Source organism: Tursiops truncatus, chromosome 3 (genome assembly GCF_011762595.2).
Source record: "Tursiops truncatus isolate mTurTru1 chromosome 3, mTurTru1.mat.Y, whole genome shotgun sequence".
Lineage (NCBI taxonomy): Eukaryota > Metazoa > Chordata > Mammalia > Artiodactyla > Delphinidae > Tursiops > Tursiops truncatus.
Window position 1 is genome coordinate 93,540,517 of NC_047036.1, and position 27,292 is coordinate 93,567,808.

A 27,292-nucleotide genomic window follows, 5' to 3' on the forward strand; every position below is an offset into this window, starting at 1 on the left:
ATTATTCATACATTCAATGCAAGTTCAATCTAAGTCCCAGTGATAATTTTTCAAGATTATTCTCCAGAAAAATTTACTTCAAGTTTTTATATAACATTCATAACAATCATGTTTATAACAGTAAAAATTGATAAATTAAAAGAAGTGAAAAATAGATATAGTGATCAGATATCCTGATCACTAGGGTTATAACTTATAAGCTAACTGGCAGTATGGGAAAATAAAAGCAATGAAATTTTTAAACTGAATAAAAAAGAAATACTCAATTACACTGATACTGAAAATATTTAATAGTGTACAAAAAGATTCTAAGTATTTACATTAACAGTAAACAAACCAAATACTTGAATTAAAAGATAAAGGTTGTTAAATTGAAGAAAAAGCCAAGAAACACTACCTGTTGTTTCCAAGAGACACATGTTAAAGGTAAGAACAACAAAAAGAAAAAAATGGAAAAGAATGGAAAACTATTTAATGAAAACACTAACAGAAAGAAGGCCAATGGAGTGACGTAAATACCAGACAAAGTAGACTGAAAGTTTTACTTGAGGTTGAGAGGGATATTTTATAATTATAAACTTGCTCAACTCAGGGACTTCCCTGGTGGTCCAGTGGGTAAGACCCCATGCTCCAAATGCAGGGGCACTGGGTTCAATCCCTGGTTGGGGAACTAGATCCCTCATGCATGCCACAACTGAGAGTTCACATGCCACAACTAAAAGATCCCACATGCCGCAACGAAGATCCCATGTGCTGTAACTAAGACCTGGCACAACCTAAATAAATTTTTTTTAAAACCTCTCTTTAAAAAAATAAATAAAAAAAAATAAAATTGATCAATCCTAAAGGAAAAGGTAACAATTCCAATTACAGTTAGAGATTTTAATAACCTCTCTGATAACATTTTTAAAATAGACAAAATATCAATAGACATGCAGAAAACTTTTTTTAATATGTCCCCAAACTAGTTTTTATTTTACTGTATTTATTTCTATTTTTTACAGAGGTGTAGTTGACATAGAAGACTTTTTAAACATAATTAACAAATGTAACATAATTGAAATAGATAAAATTCTTTGTTTAACTGCTGTAGAATACATATCTCTTTAAAGCACAACTTTAATATTTAATAAGATAGACAATTTGCTGGTCCATAAAGCAAGTTTCAGCAAATTTCAAAGCACTGAAATTCTTTTGAACTTGTTCTCTGACAATTAAGCTAGAAATCAGTAACAGAAAGATAACTAGAAAATTCCAAAATATTTATAATTATCCATTACACTCCTAAATAACGAATGAATCAAAAAAAAGACAATAAAAGTTATGAAATATTTTGAACTGAACAATCAAGAAAATTTGTGAGATTCAACTAAAGATCTGCTTAGAGGAAAAGATACAGTCTTAAATGCATATATCCAAAAAGAAGAAGGGTTGAAAACCAATTATCCCAAGAAGCTAGAAAAGGAATGGCAAATTACACTGAAACAAAATAAAAGGGATGAAATAATAAAGAATAGAAATTAATTAAACTGAAAACTTACAGTAGAAAAATTTGACACTTAAAAGTTGGTTCTTTGCAAAGGTGATAAACCCCTAGCAAGACTAGTCAAGAAAAAAAGAGAGAAAAAGAAATTACTACAGATCCTACATAGATAGTATTAAGATCACAGAAGAATATATTGAACTCTATACCAAAACTGGAAAATTTAAATAAAATAAGTAGAAAATATAAATAAAATAGACAAACCTTATTAAAATACTACTTACCAATCTCTAGCATTCCTATACACTAATGATGAAAATTCTGAAAGTGAAATTAAGAAAACACTCCCATTTACCTTTGAAATAAAAAGAATAAATTACCTAGGAATAAACCTACTAAGGAGACAAAAGAACTGTATGCAGAAAATCATAAGACACTGATGAAAGAAAGTAAAGATGATACAAATAGATGGAGAGATATACCATATTCTTAGATTGGAAGAATTAACATTGTGAAAATGACTCTACTACCCAAAGCAATCTACAGATTCAATGCAATCCCTATCAAACTACCACTGGCATTTTTCACAGAACTAGAACAAAAAATTTCACAATTTGTATGGAAACACAAAAGACCCCGAATAACCAAAGCAATCTTGAAAATGAAAAACGGAGCTGTAGGAATCAGGCTCCCTGACTTCAGACTATACTGCAAAGCTACAGTAATCAGGACAGTATGGTACTGGCACAGAAACAGAAATATAGATCAATGGAACAGGATAGAGAGCCCAGATATAAACCCATGCACATATGGTCACCTTATCTTTGATAAAGGAGGCAAGAATATACAGTGGAGAAAAGACAGCCTCTTCAATAAGTGGTGCTGGGAAAACTGGACAGGTACATGTAAAAGCATGAAATTAGAACATTCCCTAACACCATACACAAAAATAAACTCAAAATGGATTAAAGACCTAAATGTAAGGCCAGACACTATCAAACTCTTAGAGGAAAATATAGGCAGAACACTCTATGACATAAATCACAGCAAGATCCTTTTGTGACCCACCTCCTAGAGAAATGGAAATAAAAATAAACAAATAGGACCTAATGAAACTTTAAAGCTTTTGCACAGCAAAGGAAACCATAAACAAGACCAAGTGACAACTGTCAGAATGGGAGAGAATATTTTCAAATGAAGCAACTGACAAAGGATTAATCTCCAAAATTTACAAGCAGATCATGCAGCTCAGTAACAAAAAAACAAACAACCCAATCCAAAAATGGGCAGAAGACTTAAATAGACATTTCTTCAAAGAAGATATACAGATTGCCAACAAACACATGAAAGAATGCTCAACATCATTAATCATTAGAGAAATGCAAATCAAAACTGCAATGACATATCATCTCACACCAGTCAGAATCACCATCATCAAAAAATCTACAAACAATAAATGCTGGAGAGGGTGTGGAGAAAAGGGAACCCTCCTGCACTGTTGGTGGGAATGTAAGTTGATACAGCCACTATGGAGAACAGTATGGAGGTTCCTTAAAAAACTCCAAATAGAACTACCGTATGACCCAGCAATCCCACTACTGGGCATAAACCCTGAGGAAACCATAATTCAAAAAGAGCCATGTACCAAAATCTTCATTGCAGCTCTATTTACAATAGCCAGGACATGGAAGCAAGCTAAGTGTCTGTCAATGGATGAATGGATAAAGAAGATGTGGAACATATATACAATGGAATATTACTCAACCATAGAAAGGAATGAAATTGAGTTATTTGTAGTGAGGTGGATGGACCTAGAGTCTCATACAGAGTGAAGTAATTCAGAAAGAGAAAAACAAATACCATATGCTAACACATATATATATGGAATCTAAGAAAAAAGAAAAAAAGTCGTGAAGAACCTAGGGGCAAGATGGGAATAAAGACATAGACCTACTAGAGAATGGACTTGAGGATATAGTGAGGGGGAGGGGTAAGCTGTGACAAAGTGAGAGAGTGACATGGACATATATACACTACCAAACGTAAAACAGATACCTAGTGGGAAGCAGCCGCACAGCATAGGGAGATCAGCTTGGTGCTTTGTGACCACCTAGAGGGGTGGGATAGGGAGGGTGGGAGGGAGGGAGATGCATGAGGGAGTAGATGTGGGAACATATGTATATGTATAACTGATTCACTTTGTTATAAAGCAGAAACTAACACACAATTGTAAAGCAATTATACTCAAATAAATATGTTAAAAAAATACTACTTACCAAAACTGAAACCAAAAAAAAACTGAAAATTTTAATTAAATAATTTGAACTAATAATAAAGACTTTCCCACAAAGAAACTCTTGGTCCAGATGGTTTCAAGTGTGAATTCCTCACAATATTTATTGTACTAGGTTGAAAAGTATCCCTCCAAAATTTGTGTCCACGCAGAGCCTTAGAATGTGACCTTATTTGGAAATAGGGTCATTGTATGTGTAATTAGTTAAGATCAGATTATACTGGATTAGGATGGGCCCTAAAGTAAATATGACTAGTATCTTTATAAGAAGAAGAGAAGAGACCCAGACACACAGAGATTGCCATGTGACAATGCAGGCAGAGACTGCAGTAATGTTTCTCTAAGGCAAGGAATGCCAAAGATTACCAGCAACCCCAGGAGGTAGGAAGAGGCAAGGAAGGATCCTCTCCTACGGCCTTCAGTGAAAGCATGGTCTTGCCAACCTTAATTTGTTTCTGGCCTCCAAACTTTGAGAGAATAATTTCTGTTGTTTTAAGCCTCCCATTTTGTGGTCATTTGTTATGGCAGCTCTAGGAAATTAATATTTTTATAAAATAAATAGTTAGGATCTAATTCAAACTCTCTCAGAGTACAAAGAAAGAGAACCATTTCCAATTTGCTCTACTGGGATATGATAAATGTGATTTCAAAACTAACGAAGATACTACAAGAAAGTAAAGTTAAAAAACAGTATCACTTATAAATACAGACACAAAAGTCCTCAACAAAGTATTATGAAATGAAAATCAGGAGCAACAATAGATATCAATGTATGTTACCACATTAACAGAAGAAAAAAATATGATCTTTTGAAGCAATGCATAAAAGACATTTGATAAAATTCTACAAACATTCATGGAAAAAGCTTTACCAATCTAAAAATAAAAAATAATATTCCTAGTTTGATAGAAGGAGTCGGAAAGAAAGGAAGGAAGTCTTTTAGCTAGCATTATACTTCATACTGAAATACTGAAAGCTTTTTCTGTAAAATTATAAATGAGACAATGACAAGTGTTTTGACAACTGCTAATGACACTATATTGAAGTGTTCTGACCAGTGCAACAGAGCAAAAAAAAAAAAATTAAAAAAATTAAAAATTCAAAGGATTTAAATGGAAGAAAAAAGTCCTTATTTGCAGATAATATGATTGTATTCATAGAAAATCCCAAAGAACCTATAGATGAGTTATTGGAATTTAAAATTAATAACTAAATTTAGAAAACATTGCTGAGTTCAAGGTTAAAATTTTAAAATCATTATATTTCTATGAACTAGCAACAATTAGAAAATAAAATTTATAAAATAATAGTATTTACATAACAGGGAAAAATTATAAAATATTGTGATGGTTAATTTTACATATCAACTTGACTGGCCATGGGATGCCCAGATTTCTGGGTGTGTCTCTGAGGGTGTTTCTGGATGAGATTATTATTTGAACTGGTGGACTCAGTAAAGAAGACTGCCCTCCACAATGTGAGTGAGCATCATCCAATTCATTTGGGGCCTGAATATAACAAAAGGCAGGGGATGGAGGAATTTGCCCTCACTTTTTTTTTTTTCTGACTCATTGCTTGAGCTGGAACTCAGCTTCTTCTTCCCTCAGACTGGGATTTACACCATTAACTTCATTGGTTCTCAGACCTTTGGCTTGAACTTCTTTACTTTGGATTTAAATTACATCACTGACTTTCTTGGGTCTCCAGCTTGCAGATGGCAGAGCATAGAACTTGCCAGCCTCCATAACTGTGGTAGCCAATTCCTTGTAATATCTTAACATTACTATCCTAGGAATAAATCTAATGAAACTGAACTTTTATCTTATTTTATTTATTATTATTTTATTTTATTACTGAGGCTTTCATTCTGCTTAGAATATAGAAAATAACTAGAGAAATTCACTTGCACCCTGGAATTTCCTGTGGGGTTTCTCTCACTTCGGGAGTTAATACAATAGGTCTGAGTTGCTCAAACTTGCATACTCCCAAGCAGTGCCTGTTTCATGACTGACTCTTAGGTGGTTTCTGAGAATTGACATCTTGAAATGTTCTGATAAAAATATTTTGCTCACTCAGGACTTTGAAACAATTTGTCTAGATAGTTTGTGCAAACACTCTGATTTGTGATAAACACCTGCTTTCCTTCTGGGGGCCTGGAGTACACCAGTTCAGTAACTGCAATTAGTCATGAAGACACTGTATGTCTATGTGAGTGACCTCTGATAAAAACCCTGGGCACATAGGCTCAGGCCAGCTTCCATTTTGCATGTGTTACTCTCAGTTGCTGGAGAAACTAAGCACATCCTGTGCAACTCCCCTTCAGGGGACTTGTGCCTTTTCCTTTCGGTGATTTTGCTTTGTATTCTTTTGCTGCAAAGAAACTGTAACCAGAAATTACATAACAACTTCTGAATCTTATGAGGCTTTCCAGTGAATCACCAAACTTGTGTTGATCTCTGGGACCTCTGATGCAGGCCCAAACAGTGAGAATAAACTATATAACTTATAAAAATCATTATTTTAAAAACTCTTAAGAAAGTAAAGGTCACAAGGAAATCTATTGGCTTAAAATCCAAGAAACATCAAGTCCTTTTCAGGAAGAAATAGATCAACAGCTGCTTTTATCTTTGGCAGAACAGCAGAAAGCAGAGAAATCTACCATAGTCATGGTAAAAGAAAACAAAGTTTTAACATGTTTTTACAAGACAAGTTTGGATTGGTATGCTGGTTTACTATGCACTTACCTGCCAACTTTTACCCAAGTTCTTCATCAACTGTTCACAAGAATGATTGTGGACAGAGCATGAGCACTGAGATAAAATCTCCCTGAGTCACAGGCTATAAAGGGCTTACTGATATATGAGGGCAAGGAAGGAGAAACAAAGTACACCCCACAGGTACTCCATGCCTTGTAATGAGTACCAAACAACAACAGTCAATGACTGGAGGAGAGCAGGAGAGATAAGATATTCTTTCAGGCAATCAGATTCCAAGTCCCGATGAAAGAAAGGTTCTGATAACATACTCAATTACAGCTGGCCCTCAAACAACACAGGGGTTAGGGGTGCCAACCCTCTGCAGAGTCAAAAATCTGTGTATAACTTTACAGTCAGCCCTCCATATACACAGTCCTGCATCCATGGGGTCAACCAACTCTGGATTGTGTAGTACTGTAGTATGTATTTATTTTAAAAAATTGATGTATAAGTGGACCTGCACAGTTCAAACTCATGTTGTCCAAGGGTCAACTGTAATTTTAAACCTGTGATAAATTCAATCTAACTAAAAAGAAAAGCCCAGCATACACTAGACCCAGTTTAACTATAGACTAAATTGGCTTAGCACAATATAACAGACTCACAGCAGCAGCAGCGTGCTCTTTTCTAGGCCTGTATTAGTTTCCTAGGGCTACTGTACTAATTACAACAAAGTAGGTGACTTAAACAACAGAAATTTATTCTCTCACAGTTCTAGTGGCTAGAGGTCTGAAATCAGAATATTGGCAGGGCAGGCTCCTTCTGAAGACTCTATGGAAGAACATTTTCTCATCTCTTTTAGCTTCTGGTCGTTGCTGGCAATCCTCAGCATTTCTTATTTTGTAGCAGGATAACTCCAGTCTCTACCTCTGTCTTCATATGGCCTTCTTCACTATGTCTCTCTGTTTATGAATCTCCCTCTTCTTATAGGAACATTAATAACTGGAATTAAATCCCACCCTATTCCAGTATGACTTCATCTTAATTTGATTACATCTGCAAAGACCCTATTTCCAAACAAGGTCACATTCTCAGAGACCAGAAATTAGGACTTCACCATATCTTTGGGAGGCACACAATCTAAACAACAACAAGGTGTAGATATAAATCTCTAATCACTTAAATCTCTGCTATTCTTTTATTCACAGTGTTTTGCATTTACTCAAAAATTATGAGACATGCAAAGAACAAGACAATGTAGCCCATCATTAAGAAAGAAAAGAGTCAAGAGAGCCAGATCTAGAATAATCTGGTGTGTCAAAGCAGACACTTTAAAATAAATATGTATATGTTATAGAATCTAGTGCAAAGTGTGGATGATATGCATGAGCAGATAGATAACTTCAACAGAAAATGAAAACTATACAAAAGGGCCAAATGGGAATTCTGAGATGAATTATTTTTATGGGCTTACATGCATAGTGGATATAGCACAGGGAGAAGTTGTTGAATTTGAAGACAGTTCAGTAGAAATTATTCAATCTAAAACACAAATGGGAAAAAAGTTTTAAAAATAAACATCAGAGATATACAGAACAATAAATTTGTGTTAATGAAGCACAGAAGGAGAAGAAAATAGATCAGAAGACTTTTTGAAGAGATAGTGTTTAACAATTTTCCAAAACTGATGAAAGAAAGCAAACACACAGATCCTAGAAGTTCAGAAAATTCAAAGGATAAATATTAAGAAAACCACAATTAGGTACATGATATTCAACCTGAAAATCAAAGGTAAAAAGAAAATCTTAAAGGCATTCAGAAAAAAAAAGACACATTACCCAAAAAGCAATGATAAGAATGAAGACTGACTTCTCATCAAAAACAATGGAATACAGAAGGCAATACTACATTTTAAATTACTGAAATAAAACACCCTGTAAATCTAATATTCTACGTGCAGCAAAAATGTCTGCTAAAAATGGAATAACGATTTTCTCAGGAAAAATAGTTGAGAGAATTACTCTCCAGCAGATCTGTACTACAAGAAATACTGAACATTCCTTAGGCTGAAGTTATAAAACAATGAATAAAGAACACAAAACAAAAACATTAAAATGTTCATAAGTATATACTATATGATTTTACATCTAAAAATTATTATTTCTATATACACATTAACACACAATATGTGCTATAGATACACATATAAAGTTGACCCTTGAACAACATGAGCTTGAAATGCACAGGAGCACTTGTCCACAAATTTTTTACAATAATAAATTCTATATTACTATACAATCCACAGTTGGTTGAATCCATGAATGTGGAATTACAGATATGGAGGAACCACAGATATGGATGGCCAACTAAAAATTATACAGATTTCGACTGATAGAGGGTTGGCACCCTTAACCCTTGCATTGTTCAAGGGTCAACTATATATTTAAAATTCTTTAAAAGATTGTTTGTTTTAAAAATGTGAGAAATGTGGAGTACAGATATATGTGTGTATATGTGTGTGTGTGTGTGTGTGTGTGTGTGTGTGTGTGTGTAAAGTATATGGCAATAAGATTACAAAGATCAGGAAAGTGTTCACTGGAGTATACTTTGTAAGGTCCTGACAGTGTTCATGAAGCAGAAAAATATTTGCTGAAGACTGTACTGCACCATTCAGTGTGGTAGTTGGTGCAGGTCTCTAGCTATTCTGCACTTAACGTGTGCCTAGTCAGAATTTAGATGTGCTATAGTGTAAAATACAACCAAATTTCAAAGACTTGGAAGGAAAAAAAAATGTAAAGTATCTCATTAAAAATTTTATATTGCTTACATTTGAAATGATAATAGTTTGAATATATTGGTTTTAATAAAATATATTAGCAAGATTAATTCTACCTGTTTATTTTTACTATTTCATTTTTTAGTTTTTGGCCATGCCATGTGGCTTGAGGGATCTTAGTTCCCTGACCAGATTGAACCCGCACCGTCGGCAGTGAAATCGTGAAGTCCTAACCATTCCTAACCACCAGAGAATTCCCTATTTTTACTATTTTAATGTGCCTACTAGAATATTTGAAATTATACTTGGCCCACATTTATGACTCATATTATATTTCCATTAGGTAGTACAACTCTGGAACAACCACTAGAGATAACATAGAAAAGATAAAATTAAAAGTCAGTAGATGGATGGAAATACTAAAATTATTAAATTTAATGATAAAAGGCAAGAAAGAAGGAGGGTGAAAGAGCCAATGGAACAAATAAAATTTAACACCAAGAGAACGGACTTATCTACAAGTGTGTCAATAATTACATTAAATATAACTGCAATAAAACTTATTTAAAAGCTTAGATTGCTATATTGGACAAAAAAGCAAGACCTAGTCCAACTATATGTTGATTATAAGAAACATACTGAAGGACATATATCAATTACTAAACAATGGATTTAAAGATTTACCATTTAAACACGAAGCATAATAAAGCTAGTGTGGCTGTATAAATATGTCACAGTAACAAAAGTCACAGTTCATAAAGGAGAAATGTATATGTACCTAACAAAAAAGTACTCAAAAACACGAATAAAAAATTAATAAAAGCAATGCAACAACTCCCCACTGAATGCTGCTGACCGTAAAGCATTTCTGTATTACTTTTAAAAAATTAGAAATATTTTAAAGATTTGAACACTATCCACCAAATTGACCTAGTTAACATTTATAGATTCTAATATCTAATAACTACAGGAGACACATTATTTTCAAGTGTACATGGAATATTCACCAAGAAAAAACATATACTGACCCATAAATCAAGTCTCAATTAATTTTAAAGAATCAAAATCATAGACACACAAAAAATCATAGAGAGGATGTTATCTGATCATGCCAGTATTAAATTAGAAACCACTAACATTAAGATGACTAAAATATCCCTCAAATATTTATAAACCAAACAAAACACTCATAGATAACTCAGACACCACAATGAAAATAGTTTAGTTCAAAATATATTTTGAACTAAATGATAATGAAAAAACATTATGTCACAACGTGCAGGATGCAACTGAAGCAGTACTTATAAGGAAATTTTAACTTAAAGGCCCAATTTAAAAGCCACAATCAATGATCTATGCTTATCTTTAAGGGTCTATAAAAGAAGAGTAAATTGAACCACAAGTTGAAGAGAGAAAATAACAAAATGACAGCAGAGATCAGTAAAATGGAAAACAATAAATAGAGAAAAATGACTAATGTCAGAAGTGTTTCTATATTGAAAAGAATAATAAAACTGAAAAATCTCTAGCAAGATTGAATGAAATAAAGAGAAACTACAAATTCTAAATATCAGGAATTAAAGAGGGATTATCACCACATATACTACGGCCATTAAAAAGAAAAATATTATGAACAAGTTTATGCCAATAAATTTGTCAACATACATTAAATGCATAAATTCCTTGGAAAAAAACTTATAAAAATTGGAACAAGAACAATGTAAGTATCCCTATATCCATTAAAGAAATTAAATTGTAATTAAAAATTCCCCCACAAAGAAAATGTCACTCCAAGATGGTTTCACTGGTGAATACTATCAAATATTTTAGAAAGAAATATCAGTTTTAGATCCACTCTTTTCAAAAATGGAGGAGGATACAATACTTGCCAACTCACTCTATGAGGCCTACATAATGCTGACATCAAGACCACAAAATCATATTAGAGACTGTGTTCCTTATGAGCATAGACTCAATAATAATCATATTAGCAAACAGAATATAGACATAAATAAAAACGATAATATGTTGCAAATAAGGATTAATTTTAGTAATACAAGAGTGACAATTTATGAGATTCAAACAATGCAATTCATCAGAGTAACATATTAAAGGAGAAAAATTATATAATTACATAATAGATATAGAAAAAAACTTTGACACAATTTTACTTACCCATTCATGATAAAAGTACTTACAAACTTAGAAGAAAATTTCTCAAATTGATAAAGAGCATCTAAGGAAGACCTACAACTAATAAGATACCCAACTTTGAAATATTGAACACTTTCTCCCTAAGATCAGAGTAATGCAAAGATGCCCATTCTTACCACTTCTATTCAACATTGTACTGCAGGGCCTAACAATTGCAATTATGTAAAAGAAAGAAACAAAAAATCATATAAATTAGACATAAATATTTAAACTTCCTTTGTTGGTGCAAATATAGACAAATAGATAATTGGGCTGAATATAATAGCTAGAAACAGATCCTAATTTATGACAAAGTTGTCACTGGAATACAGTGGAAAACGGTTTATCTCCTCAATAAATTATGCTAAAGCAATTGGCTTACATATGAAAAAAAATAGCTTTTACTCCTTCCCTACATCATACATAAAATTTAACTTCACATGGATTCTAGATATAAACATTAAAAGAATAAAAGTTTTACAATAAATGCTGGAGAGGATGTGGAGAAAAGGGATTGGAATGGTTGGAAAGTAAATTGGTGCAGCCACTATAGAAAACAGTATGGAGGTTCCTTAAAAAACTAAAAATAGAGTTACCATATGATCCTGCAATTCCACTCCTGGGCTTATATCTGGAGAAAACCATACTTCCAAAAGATACATGAGGACTTCCCTGGTGGCGGAGTGGTTAAAAATTCACCAGCTAATGCAGGGGGCACAGTTTGATCCCTGGTAAAGGAAGATCCCCCATGCTGCAGAGCAACCAAGCCCACGCACCACAACTATTGAGCCTGTGCTCTAGAGCCTGTGAGCCACAACTACTGAAGTCCGCGCATCTAGAGCGCGTGCTCTGCAACAAGAAGCTACTGCAATGAGAAGCCCGCGCACTGCAACAAAGAGTAGCCCTTGCTCGCCACAACTAGAGAAAGCCCACATGCAGCAATGAAGACCCAACACAGTCAAAAATAAATAAATAAATAAATTTATTTAAATAAAAAAGATACATGTACCCCAGTGTTCACTGCAGCACTATTTACAACAGCCAAGACGTGGAAGCAACTAAATGTCCATCAACAGATGAATGGATAAAGAAGATGTGGTATATATATATATATACACAATGGAATATTACTCGGGCATAGAAAAGAATGAAATTATGCCATTTGCAGCAACATGGATGGACCTAGAGATTATACTAAGTGAAGTAAGTCAGACAGAGAAAAACAAATATCATACAATATAACTTACATGTGGAATCTAAAACACAAATGACCTTATTTACAAAACAGAAACAGACTCAGAGACAGAAAACAAACTTATGGTTACCAAAGGGGAAAGTGGAGTGGGGAGGGATAAATTAGGAGCTGGGGATTAACTGAAACTACTATGTATGAAATAAACAACAAGGTCCTACTGTACAGCGCAAGGAACTATATTCAATACCTTATAATAACCTATAATGAAGAAGACTATGAAAAAGAATTTATGTATAACTGAATCACTTTGCTGTATACCAGAAACTAACACAACATTGTAAATCAACTGTACTTCAATTAAAAAAAAGGAATAAAATTTTTAGAAGGTAACATAGAAGAGTATCTTCGTGACCTTGAGTTAGACAAAAATTTCTTAAACAAGAGGAAAAGACACTAACCATAAATGAAAGATTAATAAATTGGAATTCATTAAAAATATAAGATTCCTGTTTATCAAAATAAGTCATTAAGGAATGAAAAGTCAAGCCTTAAAGAGAAAGGAGAGTTTATGCACATATAGCCAAAGGGTCTAAAATATATAAATTCCTACAAGTGAACAAGAAAAACAGACACTAAATTAAAAATGGGGGAAAGGACTTAGATACAATACTTCAAAAAGAATAAATGACCAATAAACAACAGTAAAAATCCCTTAATATCAACTGTTGCAAAGATGTGGAGCATCTGGAACTCTCATACACTGTTGAATATAAAATTGGTTTAATCACTCTGGAAAACGGTTTGGTAGTACCTTTAAAAGATAAATGTTCATGGATCTTGTGATCTGTCAGTTCCATTCCTAAGTATATCCTAACAGAAATGCAGGCAAACAAACACATAGGCAAGGGTGTTCTTGGCCAGTACCAGGAGTAGGGTGAAGTAAGGGAGATGCCTAGTACCCAAAATTTGAGGAGGTGCTCACTCCCAGGGTCATAAAAGTGCCAGTGTGATCCTGAGAGCGAGTGCTTTCTCAAATTTTGCACCCCAGGCACCTCTCTTGCCTCACTCTAGTCCCATCCCTGGTCTTGGCAGCAGTGTTCATAAGAGCCAAAGCATCCGAATATCCATCAACTGTAGAATAGACTAAGTAAACTGTTATTTAAAATTCATCATACAGCAGTGAAAAGGATGAATAGTAATATGCAACAACACATAACAATTTCACAAACAGTGTGGAGCCTAAGAAGTCTCTCACAAAATAGTACATGAGTCCATTCATACGAAGTTCAAAATCAGGCAGAACTGATCAATTACAACAGGGGTCAGAAGAGTAATTAGTTTCAGCGGGAATAATGATTATAAATACACCCAAGAGAGGCTTCTAGAGTCCTGGTAAAAGTCTGTATCTTGATCAGCGTGGCAGTTACATGGGTATGTTCATTAGCAAACATCGATTGAGATGGATATGCTCATTATATGTATATTATCTATCATTATATGTCACTATGATTTGCTCACTTCTGTGTGCTATTCAGTTAAAACATTTACAAAAATAAAAAGCAATGGAAATGAACTTCCATTTCTGGATACTGATATTTTGAAATGGGGATCATAAAGGGGAGAAGGGTACCAGTGGGCTTCCCCTGTATCTGTAATGTTTCATTTATTTTAAATTATATTGAAACAAATATGGTAAAATGATACAATTTGATAGAGGTGAGCAATGGGTACATAGTTCATTGTTGTACTCTTTACTTTTCTCTTTCAAATGTTTTATACTTAAACACACACACACACACACACACACACACACACACACACACACAAAACCCAGCAATGTGGATTATCTGGAGCTGGGATCTGATCTACCAAGAGGATAGTTCAACCGACATAATTAACAATACCTCTTGCAAAACACTATAAAGCTTTGCCTTCCCTAATAGACTTCTCATTCTGCTCCCTGCCAAGGCAAAATATGCTATTTGCAACAAGCCCGTCAATTCCATTCAAGAAAATTTTGCAAAATGAGGAGAGCTTGTTTCTAGTTTTCCTTTAATATTATAGGTTTTGAAACTGAAGCTTCAGAAAGAATATCCTGCCCTTCTTGTGTCTCCATCAAAGTCTGATGCTCCTTGGAAAACAAATTACAAGTGGTTCTGTTCACCTCTCACTGATCCCAAATCACAGAAAAGATAATAAATAAGATTAACTTTACACTCGCAAGGTCTTCTATGTGACAGACTTTCAGATGCAGATACAAAACTGGAAGAGTTGACTTTTCACACTTCCTTTCGCCTTTTAAGCTCAGTTTTATAAGAAAGTACCAGAAGTGCTGGGACTTTCATTATGCTTCAGTTAGCCTTTGCTTACCTCCACTTAAGGAATCGCTTCCTCTAACATTAGAGATAGACTGACAGGAAATACTCCACCCTCCCCCATGTCCTGGCTGAGAGCGGAAGATAACCATGGTACAGGACAGAACCAAGTGAACAGCTTAAACACAGATACAAACCAGCCCAATGTTCTGCATCCAACCTGAGACAGGCTGGATTAGACAGCTCTCTGTAGACCTGTTCCTGATCTCCTTTGATTCCAATTCTCTCCCAGCTCTAGGTCAGTTTTAAAAAGTCGGGGGTGGGAATAGAGGACCTCAGAGATGGATCCAAACAGACATGGTAGTAAATCAACCATATGAAAAGACCAAGGTAAGTATGATATGGTGAAAAGAGCAATAAGTTTAGAGTCAGAAGCTCTGTATTATGATTCTGACTTACTGGGCTGAGCAACCAGAAGTAATTCATTTTACCCTGAGTCCCTTTCCTCTCTGCAAAATGAGCGAGGTAATGACTTTTTCTTTCAGGAGTTTTGTGTGGTTTGCATGCTGTGAAATGTTGAAAATACTACATGGGCATAGGCAATAAAAGAAAATGCTTATCATTGGCTCACCTACTAGTCTAAACCTTGAAAGCACTACCTAATTTATCTTTAAGTCAGCTTTCGTTCTTTTCCCTATATGTTCTTTAGTCGTTACATGTTCATTTCATTTCTTCCAGTTCCTTTTACATCTTCTCGACCGGCCATTTAATATCTTCATAACACACTATGAAATGTCAACGTATTTGAGCTTTTGCACCTCGGAGCTTTTCAGTTTTGATGTGTCTAAATTCTATCTTTTGGTTTAAATGAATATGCGCCATTCACAAGCAGACCACCAGATGATAGACACCTCTCAAAAGACAAGTTAACCAGACATTACTGAGTCATGTAGTCATGCCGTTCATCCAGATGGCACCAGGAAGGGTCAAGTTTTTGAACGGAAGTAATTATGAATTATAAGTAAGGAAGTATTTCCTAACCCTAAGGCTATGCCACAGCTATGCCAGATTGCATGCTTTGGAACATCATTGCAATAAAACTGACAAATTTTATTTGTTTCTCTTTACAGAGTAATGTAGCATTTGCAATTGGCAGATTGATGTTTCCAGTTTCACCTAATTTGGAGGGGTTTGTATTTTTTTTTAAGATGTATTTGTGTTGAAAAAGAGATGTTCTCTCCCATCTCATAATTCTACTGACTTTCAGCTCAAACTCGCTCTCCCCACAAGGTAAGAATGTTAGGGTATCCATTCCTTTCTTCTCTTTCCACTCTTTTACTCAGTCCATACCAAGGGAAGAAAAGTCACTGATCTGATTTTTCAGAGCATCCCACTTGACTCTTTGGCATGATTGCCACTTTGGCCATTTTATCTCCTTCTGTCTTCCTTTATGAAGTAGGGACATAGTCCCTAATCAATGAAGCTGGATGAATAACTCATTTCAGGCCAGCACTGCAGGCTTTCTTGTTTTCAACTCAGCAGAAGAGAAAAATAGGTATTTGAATTCAGTCTCAGTCCTCTGCCTTGCCTTCAGTTCAGTTTTACCAGACATCCTTGCATTCGGAGTTACAGGGTACTTGTTTTCCATTAGTCTAGAGACACTGTATATGTTCTCATCAGAAAGAAATCTAAAAGCGCATCTGTATCACCTCAATTTGGGGTCATGAGTTTGAGTATGTGCCTTGTAATTGTGAGGAATGAAGGCAGGCTCATGCAGCCCACACTGCTAGGTCAACCCCACATTGCATCGGGCAACGTTCTTGGATAATGCAACAATAGGATTGCATCAAATTTAATTGTCATCCAGAAGCATCTCTTGAAGAAAATGCCACCTTTTGGTTAGCATGAGTGGACTTTCCTTCCAGATCCTTACAGCCTGTAGCTGGGAGTATCAGGTTTCCCTAGCAGCCTACAAAACCCCATTCTGAGGAAATCTGAGAATAGAATGAAACTGTTACCATTTAGGTCAGAACCCAGAATCACAAGACAGAATTTAACATCAGGTTACAGTTGAGCGTCAGAAACTAGGCAACATCTGTGATCAGGCAGCTAGGGGATAACCTCTGACCCACTACCGTGGGTCATAAGGGTTTGTCAATGTCAAACATTCAGGATGACAGTAGCAAGCACTCAATGAGCATGGATATAGGGAATGCAGACCATGGTCGGAAGTTTCTCTGCTTCTCACCATGGAAAGAAGTCTGAAAGGAGAATTCCAGACCTAGGATCACAATGACTACCACTGTCAAGTGACACCCAAACATTCTAGGTGGCAAGACAGACCGTGAAAACATTTTCTTGACATTTTGCTGTAGAGCAGGATATTCAAAAAAGAGAATGAGGAATAAACACGTTTAAAGATCTTTTACTCTTCCCCTCTCCATATGGAAAAAGTACTGATTTCCATAAAAGGTGTTCATCTGATATCCTGGCAGGATATCAATCCTAGTGTTCTCTTTGTTCAAGAAATAGTTGATCATAACATCTGCACTTCCTTCACACAAATTTGTAACCGAGTTTCCAACAGTACGTTTCCACACTTCATCAACAACCTCCTGTTAAAAATGGGCAGTGCCCAAAGAATTTCCTATGAAATACGTGTCCCTAGAGATGCTCTTTTCTCTGAGATGAAGGGAGAACTTGCAATGGTCATATATAATTAAAGAAAGCAAAGTAACAAACTCTCTGGATATTCACAGACATGTTAGTATATCAAAGGCTCTGAAAAACCAGGCAAAAAAAAAAACCCACAAAGAACCCTCTGATTAGTCCTTCCCCCCTAAACCTGAGTGCCCAGAATCTTTCTTTGCCATGTAATTAATAGCTATTAGCATCTCATATCACAGAACTGATATTCAGAAGGGCATATATTGGAAAACTCTGTCCCGTCTGGAAGTATGTGTGGGGGTCTTGATTCTCATTTCCTATCCCCAGGGCAGCTGAGAAGAGAGGGAAAAAAAGAAGAGAAACAAAGGAGCTCTCCTACAAGCACATCTGAGTGGTCCAATGTATTGTTAACATGTAGGAAGAACTGTGTTTATGGTTGAGTAGCCAAACATACCGGAAATTAGAAGGCTGCAGCACCATGATACCTAGATGACGCATGCTGCCCTGATTTAATGGAACAGTTTGTAATCTGAACCCCACACATGCAAGAGAATGAATCCTTTTTCACTTCCCTCAGGCCCATTGGAAAAACTCGGCTATGAATTGCTTGAAGGTGACCTCGGCAGCAGCCAGCCCTTTTCTGGAGGATCACTGGCCCATTGCCACCTTCTCAGCTAGGCACTTCCAGCCCCTGGGTCTGAAGGACCTGTGATTCAGTCCAGGCAAGTCCCTGAGGTGATGTGCAAGAGAAGAAGTGAAAACTGCAGGGAATTAGAAAGATCAACCCCTGTCTTAGTCAGCTACTACTGTGTTAAAAGCCACCCCAGCACTTAGAGGTACAAAGCAATGATTTACTATTGCTCCCAATTTTGAGAGTTGGCTGGTCCCTGCTTACAAGTTTTGTGTTCCTTGTGGTGTAGCTGAGGCCATTCATGTGGCTGCATTTGACAGAGGACTTACCTGGGGCTGGGATATGTAAGGTACCCCTGATCCTCCAGGGTCTCTCACACTATTCCGTAGTCTAGTGTGAACTTTCTCACAGCAGAGAAACTGGGCCCCAAGAGAAGGGGACCGGGAACTCCCGGTTCTCTTGGGGCCTCAGCTCCAAAGTCCCAGAACATCATTTGTGATGCATTCTACTGGTCAAGGCAAGTTCCAAGGTCAGTCCAGATTCAGTGGTCCAGACTTCACCTCTTGATATGAGAAAAGCATTTCACATAGGGAGACGGGAGGGCTGTAGATGGTTATTTATGGAGACCACCTAAAACAATATCCAACATTTCACATTCCATGGCTTCAGTGGGTGGTAAACAGGAAAAAGCCACCACCATCATTCTTGACAAAGCAGCAAATTCAAAATGCAGTCTTTTTTTATCTGGACCTATATGATCCTTCAGAAAGATAAAGGAAAAACATTACAGACCCCTACTTGGCTCCAATTAGAACAAACTCAATGAGCATCTAACTCCTTCTACCCTATTATTTTCTAAGGGTAAGCCTTTTTAGGAGGTGACTGGAATCCTGGATTAACATTAAGTTCCTTTATGGACATATTATATTCCCTGGCTACTCAGTAAATTATAAATGAAACTTCTAATTTGATTCATGTTTTCATTCCTCACTCACAATCCTTCCTGGGAAGCAAGCAAGTATCCTTCTTATCAACATTCCAACTGACCTCTGAGCCTAGAATATGCCATGTCCAGGAAAGAAAAGCTAACTATTTATTTAACAGTATTATCACCCTCCCTTAAAGGAGCCAGCTTTTCTTTTGCCTCATTCACCACTTGAAGCACAAGGGAAAGCTGAGTGGGCTGGGCAGCTGCCTATGTACTACATTCTGAGGGATACTAAGAAGGGGTCCTGTCCAAAAATAATCCTTACAGCTGCCATGACATGATGCCTGAAATTCCACCAGAGAGATTCATTTCATTCACTTATGGTGTTGGTTCTCCCGAGATTCAAGGACAGAATGCAAAGACCCTCGGATATGGGAACATATGGGGTCATCGTCATCCAGAAAGGTGTGGGTGTCTCCTGTGGACAGGCTGTATGTTCCTGGAGGTCTGAACACCCCAAGGGTAGAGAAAGATGAAGAAATAGGGCACACCTTTCCAATTTCATAATGTTCTGAAGGTTGTTTGTTGGAGGGAAAGAAAAGGCACAGTAGAGAGAAGAGAAGGGGTGGGAGAGGGGAAAAAGGACATATTCCAAAGTTTTCATTTCAAGAATTCTTAAACTAACATTTTTCATAATGATTTTTAGTACCAGGATGAGAAGATAGTAAGGAATCAGTGTGCATAGCAAAGAGAGTTAAAAGAAAAACTTCTGAATTAAGCTTTACTCAAGACTGTAAACCAAAAATAGCTAATATTTATACTGTGCTGCCCATGAGTCAGGTTATGTTCTGAGAACCTGACATATTTTAGTTCACTTGGTCATCACAAAAGTCTTGCGATGTAGGTGCTTTTATTATCCCCATTTTAGAGGTGGGGAAGCTGAGGCCAGAAAGTCAGATTAGCTAGTAAATGGTGAAGCCAGAATTTGAACCCAGGCAGTCTGACGGCTAGAAATCAAGGCCTCCACCATTTATCACTGCACTGTGATGCTCACCAAGGACCGTTATATACCTGGGTGCTTACATATTCAGAGAACATGCTACACGGTTAAGATTTTCAGTACTGGCAAAGAAAATTTTGAATCTGGAGTTAGTTATTTCTTACTGAATTTACTATTGGTGTTAGAATTTTTATAGTGTGTGCTTCACATTTATAAAATTAAAAGTAGTATTAAAATGTTTCCTGGGCTTCCCTGGTGGCGCAGTGGTTGGGAGTCCGCCTGCCGTTGCGGGGGATGCGGGTTCGTGCCCCGGTCCGGGAAGATCCCACATGCCGCGGAGCGGCTGGGCCCGTGAGCCATGGCTGCTGAGCCTGCGCGTCCGGAGCCTGTGCTCCGCAACGGGAGAGACCACAACAGTGAGAGGCCCACGTAACACACACACACACAAAAAAAATGTTTCCTTCAACAGGGCGAGAGAGAGTCATGGGCATATACACAGTAACAAACGCAGTAAGGTAGATAGCTAGTGGGAAGCAGCCGCATGGCACAGGGATATTGGCTCGGTGCTTTGTGACAGCCTGGAGGGGTGGGATGGGGAGGGTGGGAGGGAGGGAGACGCAACAGGGAAGACATATGGGAACATATGTTTATGTATGACTGATTCACTTTGTTATAAAGCAGAAACTAACACACTATTGTAAAGCAATTATACCCCAATAAAGATGTTAAAAAAAAAAAATAATACATGGAAACTATTTTTCTAATGTTTATTCAAAGTGACCCAAAATTTATGGTCAGGAAGGCAGTACTGAAAAAAATACTAGAAAAACAGATCTCCATCTCTGAGAAGCACTGTTTCTTCCCTTATTTTTTTTAAACCAAAGGATGTCTCATAAAGTTGTACTGCCTGATACCCAGGCATACTTACGACACCCCCATGCACCACAGAAGGTGGGATTCTGAGCAGTCTCACCCTGCCCAATGGGTCAGGTGGCCTCTCTGCCAGGGCCAGAGCAACTCACCACTGTAGAAACTGAGGACCAGCTCTGAAAACATACCTTTCTCTATTTCTTGTTGGTTAGATACTTGGTCAACTATAAATCCCAGAGATGATGTTTAATTTTCACCTACCCATGTTCTCTACTACTCCTCTCACTTTCTTCCACTAATCTTATAAACACACACAAGTTCTCCTTCTCAAGTGGTTGAAGGGATTGAAGGAGTCGTTTTGCTGGTGTGAGAGAAGAGCTCAAAGCTGCAAGTGAAATCATTATCATAGACTACCATTAAGTGATCTATCCACTTAAACTAATTTAATAGAAACTGAAGTTAAGTTACAGCCAGAAAAGACAAGAGTATGGCAAATGTACCACCATAAATTTCTATCAGTAAATTCTTAACGCTTGAAAGCACTAAGTCAGTTTAGGAGGCCTACTTACTGAGAAGGGACTGTCATATTTAGTATTTAAGAATCCAGGGAGATAACTTCTGCCCCACTCTCTGGCTTTGAGATAACTGAAGTGAATCATACATTAGGAATGAGAAATGTAGTTTCCAAAATGATACACTAAAAATGCAATTCAACCAGAGGAAGCAAAATCATCTCCATCTCCTGTACCCTCTCCCCCTAGTGGTGCTCAACCCAGCTCAGTACCATGCTCCTCCCACTAGCAGGCAATTGGAAATACTTGAACTTTCGTGAGTGGTCACAATGATTGAGAGGCACTGCTGGCATTTAATGAATGGCAGCCAGTAACGCTAAATGTCCTGCAACGTGCCATAGAAGGGTGCCTCACAGTAGAGAATTTCCTAACTGAAATAGCACAACAGCATCCTTATTGAATACTGCTACTGTTAGACAGCTGCCACACCATCTCTCAGAGCATCGAGTTTCTGACCTACTGTCTACTTGTCTGGAATTAACAAATTAGCTCTCCGTGTTAGAAAGTCATAATCTCCTCCTCATTTTTTAATTAAGACGAAAGACTATAATTCACCTCAGCCCTGTGCTGTTGAAAGGGATCAAAGAAATTACTTAAGTGATATGTACATCTGGTGGATAGAGAATAACAGGAGAAAATCCCTCTTTAAGTACTAGTAAGATCCATGGAATTCTGTGACACAGGAGGACATCAAGTGGTTGGATTTGGAAAAGAGGCAGTAGATGAAGAGAAACAAAGATGTGAGTCAAAGTAGGCTATCACATGTCTTTCCTTCCCAACTTCCCTTTCTCCCCAAATAGTTATTGTGACCACTTTCTATAGGCATTGTGTGATGCAGTGGTGAGCAGGAACTGACATAGTCCTTGGGGGAGACTAACATTAATAAAATAACCACACAAATGATCTAGTAAATGAGGATTAATGTGATCACCTATGATTGCCAGTTGCACTGCCTCTAGATGCAAAGAGCACCAGATGAGTATTACCTGTGTCACATAGTTCCTGGGTTCTGTTATCAGCAAGTTAGTTAGACCAGCCACTAAACTTCGATAGACTCATTTTTTCCTAGGTATGCAAATGCACATTGCTTTGGACAGCAATGTGAGCTCTTCGTGGCTAAGAGAGAACCTTGTAGATTTTTCAGATTTTAAGCATTACTCATTTCAGCTCAGGATGAGTCATCAAGGATGAGTGACCCTACTTCCTGATAGAGTCTTATTGACCCCCTCCCACAGAGAGGCCATAGCGCTACCAGCAACACAGGTGGTCTTGAGATCCCTCGTGGGGTTTTCAAGAACAGTTAGTATCATTAAACTAATTCCACAAATGCTTATAGAATGCACCTCTGGGCCTTGCTCTGCATAAAGGCCCAAGTACGTAAAGATGAGTAAGCAGCAGCTCTTGCCCTTGATACACTCCAGCTGGAGAAGAAGATATAACCATACACAGTGATGTGTCCAATGAACACTATGGCCAAGGATCATGGGACCACAGAGGAAGAGGCTGTTTACTCCTGCACTGTGTTCTGAGATAAATCTGTCTGATTCTGAGACAGGCTGGGACCTGGGATCCTTTGCTGCAGTGCTTGCACCTGGACAAATGTCTCCTTGAGCAATAAAATACAAAGAAATTATAAGGGACTAAAAATAACTGCATGCATGCACAGTTGGGGCAAATTATGGACAACAAGATACAAAGAGACACAAAGCCCAGCTGCTATATCTGAAGAGCTGGGAGCAAAAGCAGGATACTGTGCAAGCCCCTGCACTCAACACCACCAAAGGAGTGGGCAAAACACCTAAGCCACCCCTCCAGTCCCACCCCTGGACACACCTCTACCCTCACCGCATATAAGGAACCAGTTTGCCCCTCCTTGGAGAGTGAGCAAGGGAACCTATTGCTTGCTCTGGCTCCCCACTGATGCAGAAGGGGCCCCCAAAAAGCCTTGCCTGAATTTCTTGTCTGGCCTCTGATCAATTTCTATTGATTGGGGAAGACCAAGAACCCTGGTCGGTATCATTTCCAAAGGAGAATGACTGGAGACGGAGAACCTGACTTTCAGCCTTTCCTGATAGAGATACTTAATGTTGTTTGCTTTGGATAGACTATCCCATGACCAAAAGGTCCCACATTTTTATTGAGTCTGGTTTCTCCACGATGTTTCTTGTCCAAACCTGAATATGTAGTGCTACTTTTTAGGACAATTTAACTTAAATTAGCTGAATAAGGAATTGGGAGACTTCCCTGCATGTATCGGTACATGGGGGCAGCTGTTGACTTTCTCTTTACAAACATTATGAATAGTGCCTGCCTCCCCTCACAGAAACTTCTACTCCAGCTGACACAAACTCATCAGTGTAGCTGCTGCTACAGAGAATAAGGAGTTCGGGGATGGCAGAGAACACAAGGCTGCCTTCCCAGGGAGTATGAATTAACAGTGACCCCTCCTCATCCTCAGATCTCCAATACACTGGGAGCCTCATCCTAGAATTGCTACCTTCTAAATACCTCTCCAGTCCACCTCATTCTTTTCATCCCCATTACGTACCTCCCCCCAAATGCCTTCTGCCCCTCCACCCCTGACTTTTTCCAGGACAAGAATGAAGGTCCACCACCACCTCACCAGTACTCAATCTGCCAGCTCTCTTTTTTGAGGCCAAATTAAGGAGAGCTCTGCTGCCTCCCAAATCTGGAGAAGCTGCGTGGTTGACTTTTCAGAATTGGTCTCTATCTGGAAGCAGTAGGAAATCAATGCAAAGGCCTCATTTAGATCCTGGGGAAATCTGAAAAACAACTAAAATGTCCATAAGGGTCAGAGCAGAAAGAATCCCAGAATGTAAGCTCCTCCCAGGAAATAGAAATCCAGGTAATGAAAATAAGAAAGAGTAAGAGACCCTACTTTTCCTTAGGGTTTCCTGGGATTTTTTCCCTCACTGCCCCTACCTTCAGCTCATTAGCTTAGTATCTGACGGTTCCTGTTTAGGTAGGCAAACTCAGGTCTGGTTCCACCAGGATAGAGTGGTCCATAAAGAAGCAGTGAACATCATTTAGGCAAGGCAGAGTGCATTTCTCCCTGCCCCACCAAACTGAATCAGCTCATACACTTCTGTAAAAATTTTCCACAATTTCCTTTGAGGTTGAAAATGCCTCTGTCTTAGTTTCAGCCCATTTCTTCCAGCTCTCATGCAAGGCGTCAAAATTGGAAGCTAGAAAAATACAAGTTCTTTCTTTAAAAACAAAAACAAACAAAAAAAAACAGTACAGCAGATTATGTCAAAGGATGTAGTGTTATTTACACACAATATAATGGTCAAGATATTTATGTGTAAAGTATACCCCAAAAACATCTGAAGAGAACATGAGGCAACTTTTAATAAAAGGCACATACCGAATAAGGCAGCTGAAATGGGAAATCAAAAGGCAGTGATGACATCTTGCAAGTTGGGCTGGGAGGTGGGCATTACTAACAACATGTTAGAGATCAAGAATGCAGCACTCAAGAGGTGGGGTGATTCCCACTCCACCATGGCTGCCTCCCAATCTTCCTTTTGAGGTGATTCCTGTCTCTCATCTGGGGACCTATGGCTGGTCAAAGTCACCAGCAGCTCTCCTGGAGCAGCTCAGAATGACTGGCCAAGCTGAAATGGGATAATGGGACAACTTCACCAAAATCTGGGAGGTACAATATTACAATTCTGATGCTGATATTTTAGAGGTCATGGAACCATAAATCAATGTAAAACCATCTGATTATCATCCAGGCATAAGAGACTAGTTTTATCAATGCCTATTGTTATTTAGAGGAAATAATATTTGATAAAGATGTGTATCACATTCAGAGGATAAAGCATAACTTTTTTTTTTAAATCAACATTTCCAATCACATATTGTAAGGTTAATTGTGCTAATATTATGACTTAGGGTCTTAAGAAAGATATACTCCAAGAACTCACTTCTAACACTCTGGTGAAGCAAAGAGTTCCGTGGTCAGAGAACTGAAGCAATACAACAGAAACTCACAATGCTGCCATCTCCGGGAATATAATTTTAGAGTGGCCCCTCCTCATCCTCAGATCCCTAAGACAATAGGAACCTCATCCTAGAGTTCCACGTTCTAAATACTTCCCCAGTTCACCTGCTCCTTTCCATCCCAATGGCCACATAGGTCCTCATGAGGCAGGCTATTCCAAGAATCTCCCACCTTGACCCATCCAATCTTAGTCCCACAAAACCACCAATCATCTTTGACAAAATCAAATCTAATCATGAACTCTACTGTTATAAATTATTTAATGACTTTCTATCATTAGATAAAAAGAATGGCTTTCTGGCTAGAGGTAATAAAATCTGAACTCCTTAGTTTGACAGCAAGGACTTTAACCACCCACACTCTATCTTCTCCTCTTTATCCCCATCTGACAGAATCACAGCCCTTTTCCCCAGCTCAGCCCACTTCATGCTTTAAGCACCCCCAACACACTCACCCTTCCTCTGACAAGCTCTGTGCTTTTGTGCATCTGTGCTTTTCTATACGCTACTTCCTTCACCAAAAATGCTCTTTTCCACCATCTGTACCTGGAACTCTCATTCAAAACTCAATTTGCCTGAAATCTTTGGGCAGAATTATGTACTGCCTCTGTAGTCACCTCTTTCTGCATGCCTGTCCTCTTTACACGACGAGTAAGTAATTGTGAGTGCGCACTCTGTGCCGAGAATATGGTAGTGAACAGAAAAAGAAGAAACCCAGTTCCTGCCATCATGGTGCTTACCTGGAAGGCACAAAGGTTATGAATGTCAGAACTGCTCAAAGTAGTACAGGGGAGGGGCATGTAAGCTTTCAGAATAAATCATAGGTGTAAGTGACTTAGGGAGATGAGGGAAGGCTGTCTTAAATTAGAGATGTTTTAGTTGAAATCTGATGAGTACACCAAGCAAAGGCAGGCAGAATTCCACTCACGCGAGGGTCTTTTGACCCATTCCAGTCCTTGGACTACTTGTTACCATGCTGCAGCAACACCTGTACAATAATTGAATGTAAGCATTTAGAAGTTTGGAGCAATTTGACAGAGTCATTTTATATCCCTTGAATATAATAAAAAGTGAGGCTTTTTTGTGTGTCTTTTTTTTTAGTTTTCTAGTGTTTCATTTTGATTGTCCTTATAAAAATATCAGTCTGTGATGGATTAGAAAATTTAAGAAAACAAATCTTTCATCCCAGAGATTTTGAGGAGCACTGCCCTAGTCAGAAGGAAAGTGTGAGAAAAGGGCCCGCACTGGGACAAACCATGGCTCCGGAAGAAGGCCGTGTAAAGCCCCCAGAGTGGGGTGCACAGTGGAAAAGGAAGCGAGGCTGAGGATGTGGATTCTGAGAGTATCAAGCTCACACATGATGACTTCAGTGGTGATTACTGTTGCAACCAACTAGGCAGAGAGGATGGAATCTGAGCAGAAGGGAAGAAGGCCTAGGACTAAGCCCTGAAGAGCTTCAGTCTACAGAGACCATCAGAGGAGGACGAGCCTGTGAAGGAGTCGAAGGGGGAGAAGCCAGAGAGGCTGAGTGACAAGAAGTGTGGAGCCTGAAAAGCCAGGAGAAGAGAGGGTTTCAGGTGGGTGGAGTAGCCAGCAGGGTTGAATGCAACCGAGAGGACAAGCTGACTGAAAAATGTCCCTGGA